The sequence below is a fragment of the Papaver somniferum genome, chromosome 6 (genome assembly GCF_003573695.1).
Source record: "Papaver somniferum cultivar HN1 chromosome 6, ASM357369v1, whole genome shotgun sequence".
NCBI lineage: Eukaryota > Viridiplantae > Streptophyta > Magnoliopsida > Ranunculales > Papaveraceae > Papaver > Papaver somniferum.
In genome coordinates this window covers 95,560,537-95,567,754 of record NC_039363.1, presented here as the reverse complement: position 1 = coordinate 95,567,754, position 7,218 = coordinate 95,560,537, and positions in this window count along the sequence as shown.

The window sequence follows — 7,218 nt, the reverse complement described above, 5'->3', positions numbered from 1 at the left end:
GGCCTACTACAAGTTTTATTGCTGAACTGTGTTCAATTGTGCATGGTCTGGACTGGGCTACTCAATTTGGTTTCAGACGTGTACAGGTGAGATCCATTCAATCTTGCCGCAATAATAGCTTATTTTGGTCCAATAAGTGGTGTCTCCATTGTATTGTGGATTTACAACTGATTCCCGGATTTTGATCCCATAAGTGGAGTCTCCGCTTGCGGCTTGTGATAGATATGATCGATGAGGCCAGTTTTGAGAGTGCTTTCAGAAAATTGAACTTTCAGCTGACAGCCTAGCAAAGAAGGGTTGTATTTCGCTACAAGGCGAGAGTAAAGACTAGCTGTACCCTCGCCTTTCCATATCTTTAACTTCAACGACAGCGTCATCTATTTTACCTCATGTCCAAAGAGTATTTACAAGAATTTTGTAATTGGAAGATTTCAGAACAGATGATTTTTCCACTTTTCTTGAAAAACTCGTGGACCAAGCAAGCATAACCTCCATCACGAGGCCATACCTTTTTCTAGTAGGCCGGAGCCTGGAGGCCAAATTTTCTAACTCGTGGACCAATCAAGATAAAAAGAGCATCTCTACTTACCATATGAGATGAGTGTCGCTACAGAATGCGATTTTTTATGGGCCGAATCTTTATGGGTTTAGGTTCTCCATAGATCCATCATGGCCCATAATCTAAATTAAACGAAGTTAGAAAAATTATTTAGTAGTAATGGGGATAGAGCCGATTATGATTTAATATGGATACCAGTATCAGAGCCAGACTTTCCAAGTTGGGGACAAATATATATAGCGGAAGATAGCAGTAATGGTGGCAGAAGGCCGCCCGAAATTTTTTAGGGTCTTTTGCAACAAAAAAATACAGAACTTGCGTCAAAACTCCACAAAATATCAATACTTCATAAACCTTATACCTAGTGCTAGAATTTTTTATATATAATTTTGAAATGTAAGTAAAAAGCTACCCAATTTTTTTTGAAGGAATGAGGGGATTTAAAGTTTAAAGAGACCCTAGAATTTATTTTTTTGACTACCTGTTGATGGTGGTTTTTAGCTTAGGGTTAAAATCGTAAAACCTTGCATCTGATGTGACGTCATTCTGCAAGAAAATGGTGCCGTGAGTGCTAATCTCTCCACCGGCATATTTATTGAGCCATTCAAATATATTTACATGAAATTTATTCAGACTGGCGAATGTAGCAACCATCCCAAACGCTCTGTAAATTTCGGCACCTCGCCAATACAAGACTCACTGAGTACTTTCATGTGTTATGTTCCCCGGCAGAACCCTTAATATCGGTATGGCATGATGGATTTATGTTCACTCGCAGAGGAGTAGCATGAACCTCCACGTACCAAAGTTAAGGCCATCGCATGAAATGCTCAGACGGAAAGCACACTGCATTCTGTAGATAAGGATTTTTGTGGCAACATACAAAACCCAGCCAATTATTGTGATAACTCAAAAAAAACTCATAAACCCGACTAATTTACAAAATCAGGGTATCGCGCCCCGCGCAATACACTAGACCCCGATGGTCGAAAAACTATGCTTAGCCAAACTAGGCAATTAAATCCGCCACAGCACACTGGAAGTGTGGCCACACCCTAGCTTGTCGTCCCCACTTCCCATCGACCAATCAGGTCTCTCTAAAGCCACCACACACGCTAAAAGAGTAGCCACGCCCATGCTTGGTCGGCCCCCTACTTTCATTGACCAATTAGGTTGCTCCAAATCCGCCGCAGCCTTAAAAGAAGTTTCCATACTAAGTTGGCTTCTCAAAACCCGCGCCAACATGCCAATCGGCATGCGGAACATACCAAGCAACATGCCAAACCCTCCAAACGCGCATGCCAGACGCACATCCCAATCGGCATGTGATAGACACATTTTTGTGTCTAATTTGTCCTCAATGTTCGTATTGTTGGAACTCTATTTTTGTACTAATATTGTGTTTTTATGTATTTTTAGGAAATAAACATTTTTGGAAAGATCTGCTCGAAAAATTATGCAGGGCATCCCCAGAGGACATTTGTTATTCGGAATCTCATTTTGGTTAAGGGGCAACCCAATTACTAATGGGCACCTCAGTTGGGCATTTGCTATTTACACTCCACAGAAGATTAAGGGCACTTCATCTCTTTAAATTCAAAAACTTTTTTTTTTGGCGGGAAATGAAGTTCTCAACTGTTAGAGTTTCAATCAACAAAATGAAGGTGTTTTAGGGAGATTTAATCGCTCAAACTTGGTAGGAAGATGTGATATGGCATGAGGAACACATTATGGGCAGTGGGTTCGATCAGAAGTGGATGGAAAACGCGTGATGATCCTTGATCCCAAAACAGAACACGTGCACTGTAACACGAGCAAAAATGGAGTTCTTGTGTGCATGGAAGAGTCCTACTAGCGTTGGAAGAGTGTTGAGGCGTGGAGAAGACATTTGGGAGCGTGCAGGATCAAAGTTAACGCGTGCATGGGATTAAAAATGGAAATTTTCGTTATTATTGGAAGCCGATAATATTTGGATTAAATGGAGAATATATGCAATCAATGGTCGGATTTTTGGCTCCAATTCACTATAAATACAAGGCAAAACAGTTTGGGAAAGGGAGAAGAATCGTTTGGGAGGATTTGGAGCCGAGAGGAGGAAGAACTTCCTGCTGCTGCTCGAGGAGAGGAAGAAGACGAAGAACTGACGCTCCAGAAGCGTCGTTCTTCAACATCACCAGCAGCAGTTTCCTTGTGTCGCTGTTTACAACGCTGAGTTTGTATCGCTCTTTGCTACACTTCAGTTTTGTTTTATACAGCGCAATTGTAACGCTTATAACTGTTGCGAATCTTTGTTTTGGCATTTTCTCATCTTTTAATCAACTTTTTGAGCTATAAAAATGTATTTTGAGAACATGATTAATATGAGTAGCTAAACCCCAATACTGGGATGATGGAGGAAGCCATATTTCACGCATATAATAATTATATTTAATTCTTTTTTTGACTACTTGCACTTATAATTAATCGTTTTAAGATTTTTCTTAATTCATTGTCATTGCATTTTATGGTTTATGCTTGGTCTTAGTACTTTTGATATGCCATGCTTTCGATTTACAATTAATCTTCTAAAAATCTACATTGGCAAGAATGAGAGTCCTTATTATTTGAGCTATAACTGTTAGGAATAAATATATGAATCCTGTGAATGATTAATGGTGGAATCCTGAGTCCCAGTATCTCTTGATCCCGTGACAAATTTTTGTATATATATTTTTATTTATAAATCTTTTCAAGTCCGAGCAATGAATTCTTATTTACCGCAATCTTAATACTACAACAGCATGCCGAACATACCAAGCAGCATGCCAAACCCGCCAAACGCGCATGCCAGACGCACATGCCAATCGGCATGCCAAACATGCCAAACCTGCCAAACACGCGTGTTAGACGCACATGCCAATCGGCATGCCAAACTCGCCAAACGCGCATTCCAGGTGCACATGCCAATCGGCATGCCTAACTTCCCAAACGTGCATGCCAGGAGCACATGCCAAACGACATGCTTAACTTGCCAAAAATGCACATGCTAGGCGCACATGCAAAACGATATGCCATATGCGCTAATCAGAGTTTCGGCATGCTAAACCCTAATTTAGACAAAGTTGCCAGGCGCCGACAGAAGGTAGTTATAACAACGGCTATCCTTCCTCATGAGATGCAATCTCAGCCATCCAAGTTCGCCACCGAGCTGACATACTTGTGGTAACTTTCAGGCAATCAGCCTCCTAAAATTAATGGTCATGGCTACGCCAAGCTCCACTTGCACTGGCATGCCATATGCGCTAATCAGAGTTTCGGCATGCTAAACCCTAATTTAGACAAAGTTGCCAGGCGCCGACAGAAGGTAGTTATAACAACGGCTATCCTTCCTCATGAGATGCAATCTCATCCATCCAAGTTCGCCACCGAGCTGACATACTTGTGGAAACTTTCAGGCAATCAGCCTCCTAAAATTAATGGTCATGGCTACGCCAAGCGCCACTTGCACTGGCATGCCACTGGCATGCACGAGCCATGCCAGCCATGCCGTATTTCTACTGGCGTGCACCAAAAATACTGCGGCGCCATCTTCAGGCGCCAACACAACGTAGCCACAATCAACGACTACCTTTATTTCATAAGATGCGATCTCAGCCATCGAAGTTCGCCACCAAGCCGGCGAGCTTGTGGCAAGTTTTAGGCGACCAACCAAGACGAGCCTAAAAGCATCACATGATATTTACCTGCGGCAAGCCTCTCAATTTCAACTTGCCACACGTAGCAAAGTGCTACATGTTTTCCACGAAAAAACTCGAGACGTCAAAACATGTCACAAACTTGGGGATACTCATCAAGGTATTGGTGTGGCGGTTTACAGCGTGCGGCGTGCAATATGCCCGTTACAAGAAAGTGTCATAAAGCGGGGCGGTTAGTAATGGCAATAAGTAATGGTGAAACGTATCTTTCACGTGTCATAAACCGTTTTCAAGTGTTCACGCGAAACTCGAGGACATGGCCTCAACTCAGAAGGAGGTACTTGTTTTTCTCAAGACACTAACAGAACGGCTATCGCAAGAATCATGCCAGCCAGAGCCAATGAGGAACACCTCCAATACCCCTGGCTCCAGCACCCAACAGGGCTCGCCTTTGTAGACGAAGAGACTCGCCAAGGAACTCCAGCGGAGAGAAATAAACCGTCCAATTTTGTCACGCGAGAAGATCTGGAACGACTTGTCCGAAATCGGGAAAAAATCAATTCCATGGACATGCATCAACATCAACCCCCGTATCCTCCGGAAGTACAAAGAATCCCTCTTCCAAGAGGGTACTGCTCCCCTCAATTCTCTTTGTATGACGGCACCGGTAATGCGCGTGAACATGTTTTAAAGTGGGTAGGGGAGAAGAAGGTGTCTCCTAAAAGCTCGTATGGTGACCGCTTGCTGTCTAGTTCTTTCCGTGCGTGTGAGGCGATTCATGGTTCGTCCAATCCGTCAGAAGCCGACTTCGAATGGGTTGTCAAAGTTAATCGTCGTGCTTCTTTTTCCCTCTGGATGAAGTATTGGGCTCCTCAAGTTGTTGATAAGAAAGTGTTCCCTTGTAATCGTAAGGAGAAGAATCCTCGCGTGGAGTTAGATGCATTCATATTGTTTTGGCTGTGTCATGACGTGTTTGAGTATAGTCCCCAGGATATTATTAAAGGAGAGCTTGTGTTGATGGAGGTGTTGTTATCCCGAGGGGTTTCCTTTCCGCTTGCCCCAATGTTCTTGGGCGGTTTGTATCACCATCTTGATTTGTTTTGTCGAGATCTCCAGACTGTGGGTTTGTCTCATAAGATTGAGACCTACATCCCTGCTTCTTTCGTGCAGGCCTGGTATTGGGAACACGTTCCCCCGTGTGCACCAGAACCAAATGATCTTGTCGTCCATCGTGATTAAGACGTTAGACAGGATGACAGTTCGATTAAGAAGGTCCCAGTCGCTTATGGATATCCGCGGATGGCTCTGTGGAATTTGAAGGGGAAGGTGCCAAAGGGAGACTTGGGAAAGCACTTGGATGTGTCCAAGGACTTTGATCCATTCCCTTATCAGGACGGTCGTTCGGGTCCAGCGCATTAAGATTTTCTTGCTCCTTTTGACACCAAATTGGGTTCCTCAAGACCCTTATCCGAAGCTGATTTCGATTTGGTGATGGATGTGTTACCTGGTTACCTTCCTGGTTTCTATGCTGGTAAGTTTATTGCCGCGGCGTATAATCCTGATGGCGCGGCTCGACAAGTAGGGTTCGATCAAGGAGTTTCCCACAGATTCCCTCCTCCGGATAGTTCTAATACCAAGGATATTATCGCTAGTTTCAATCTTTATGTTTTCAAAGGGACGACTCACTTGTCTGATCGAGGGATCAATTTTTCGTTTAAGCAACCCATCTCCGCGCGGCCTTCAGCAGTTACTGAGAGGGCCCATGAGTACCATGATCTTTTAAAGCGTCGGGCTCTAAACTTCCTGTTGCGTGAATTGTCTCCCCCACGTGAACTGACCGTTCAAGACCTTCAGGAGCTCCATGCGTCTGGAAGGATCAAACTCGACGATGTTGCGGCTGCTAAACATCGCTTGGTCCCCGCCAACAAAGGTCACTCGGACCCCGTGGTGACCTCTTGGGCCCCGCCTGACGATTATGAACCCGTGAAACCAAAGAAAGGATTGTTCTCCGATCAAAAGCCCCCTTGGCTGAATGGGAGGACGTCCGCTAGTCCTTCAGTGCCCCAGGTACTCATTATTTCCTTTTTCGTCTCTCCTCTTTTCTATTGCTCATTGCTATGTTCTTCGGCTTGATCTTGATTGTGATGGATGGTGGAAATCATTTTCCCCAGGGATCCATTCCTTCCAATCGCCTAGGGTGGAAGGTCCCTTCTTATGTGATGGAGGAGTACCTGAACATGCCCGAGTGCGATTGGACGGAGCACAGTTTGAAGATAAAGGCTAGGCGGGAGGAGAACCAGTCTTCTGCTCCGCGTCCTTGTTCCTCTGCTAATATTACATATCTTTCCATCCTCGTCAATGCCATCGGAGGAGTGCATCACAACCTTCTAGGGGTACGGGCGGAAGTCCGACTCCTTCATTTGTAGACCAGCTGAAGGACTTGGGGATTAGCCTTCCTTCGGGAGCCGGCTGGGTGTCACCACGTCTTCGTGTGTCGTCAATTCACCCTCTTAGGGCTGACACTGTCCGTGACAGGGGTGAGTTTCCATTATCTCCCAGTGACGTTCTGCAATCGATGAGTCCTTCTGGTTCTAACCGGTCAAATTTTGGTGGGTCCTCATCCCACGTGGCGTTAAACGTTAATGAGCCTACAGGTAGTTTCTTATTTAATACGTGTCTTTCCTTTTATCATTCCTCTCTATTGTCCTCCTCTTATAAATATAAATTGGCCTTTAACTATGGTGCTCATTTCTCACTTGTCAGGTTCCACCAGTGACTCTGAGTCTTCCTCTAGTTCCTCCGCGTCTCATTCCAAAGTTACTGATACTCCGCTAGGTTCGTCAATTCTCGAGGTTGGTTTTCTCCCCCCCCCCCTCCCACCTCTTTTTTGTTATTTTTATCATCTTATTTCTGGTTTGACGTATCACCATCGGTGCTAGGATATGGGTAAGAAGCGGAAGGAAACTGCGAAGCCCGATATGGACG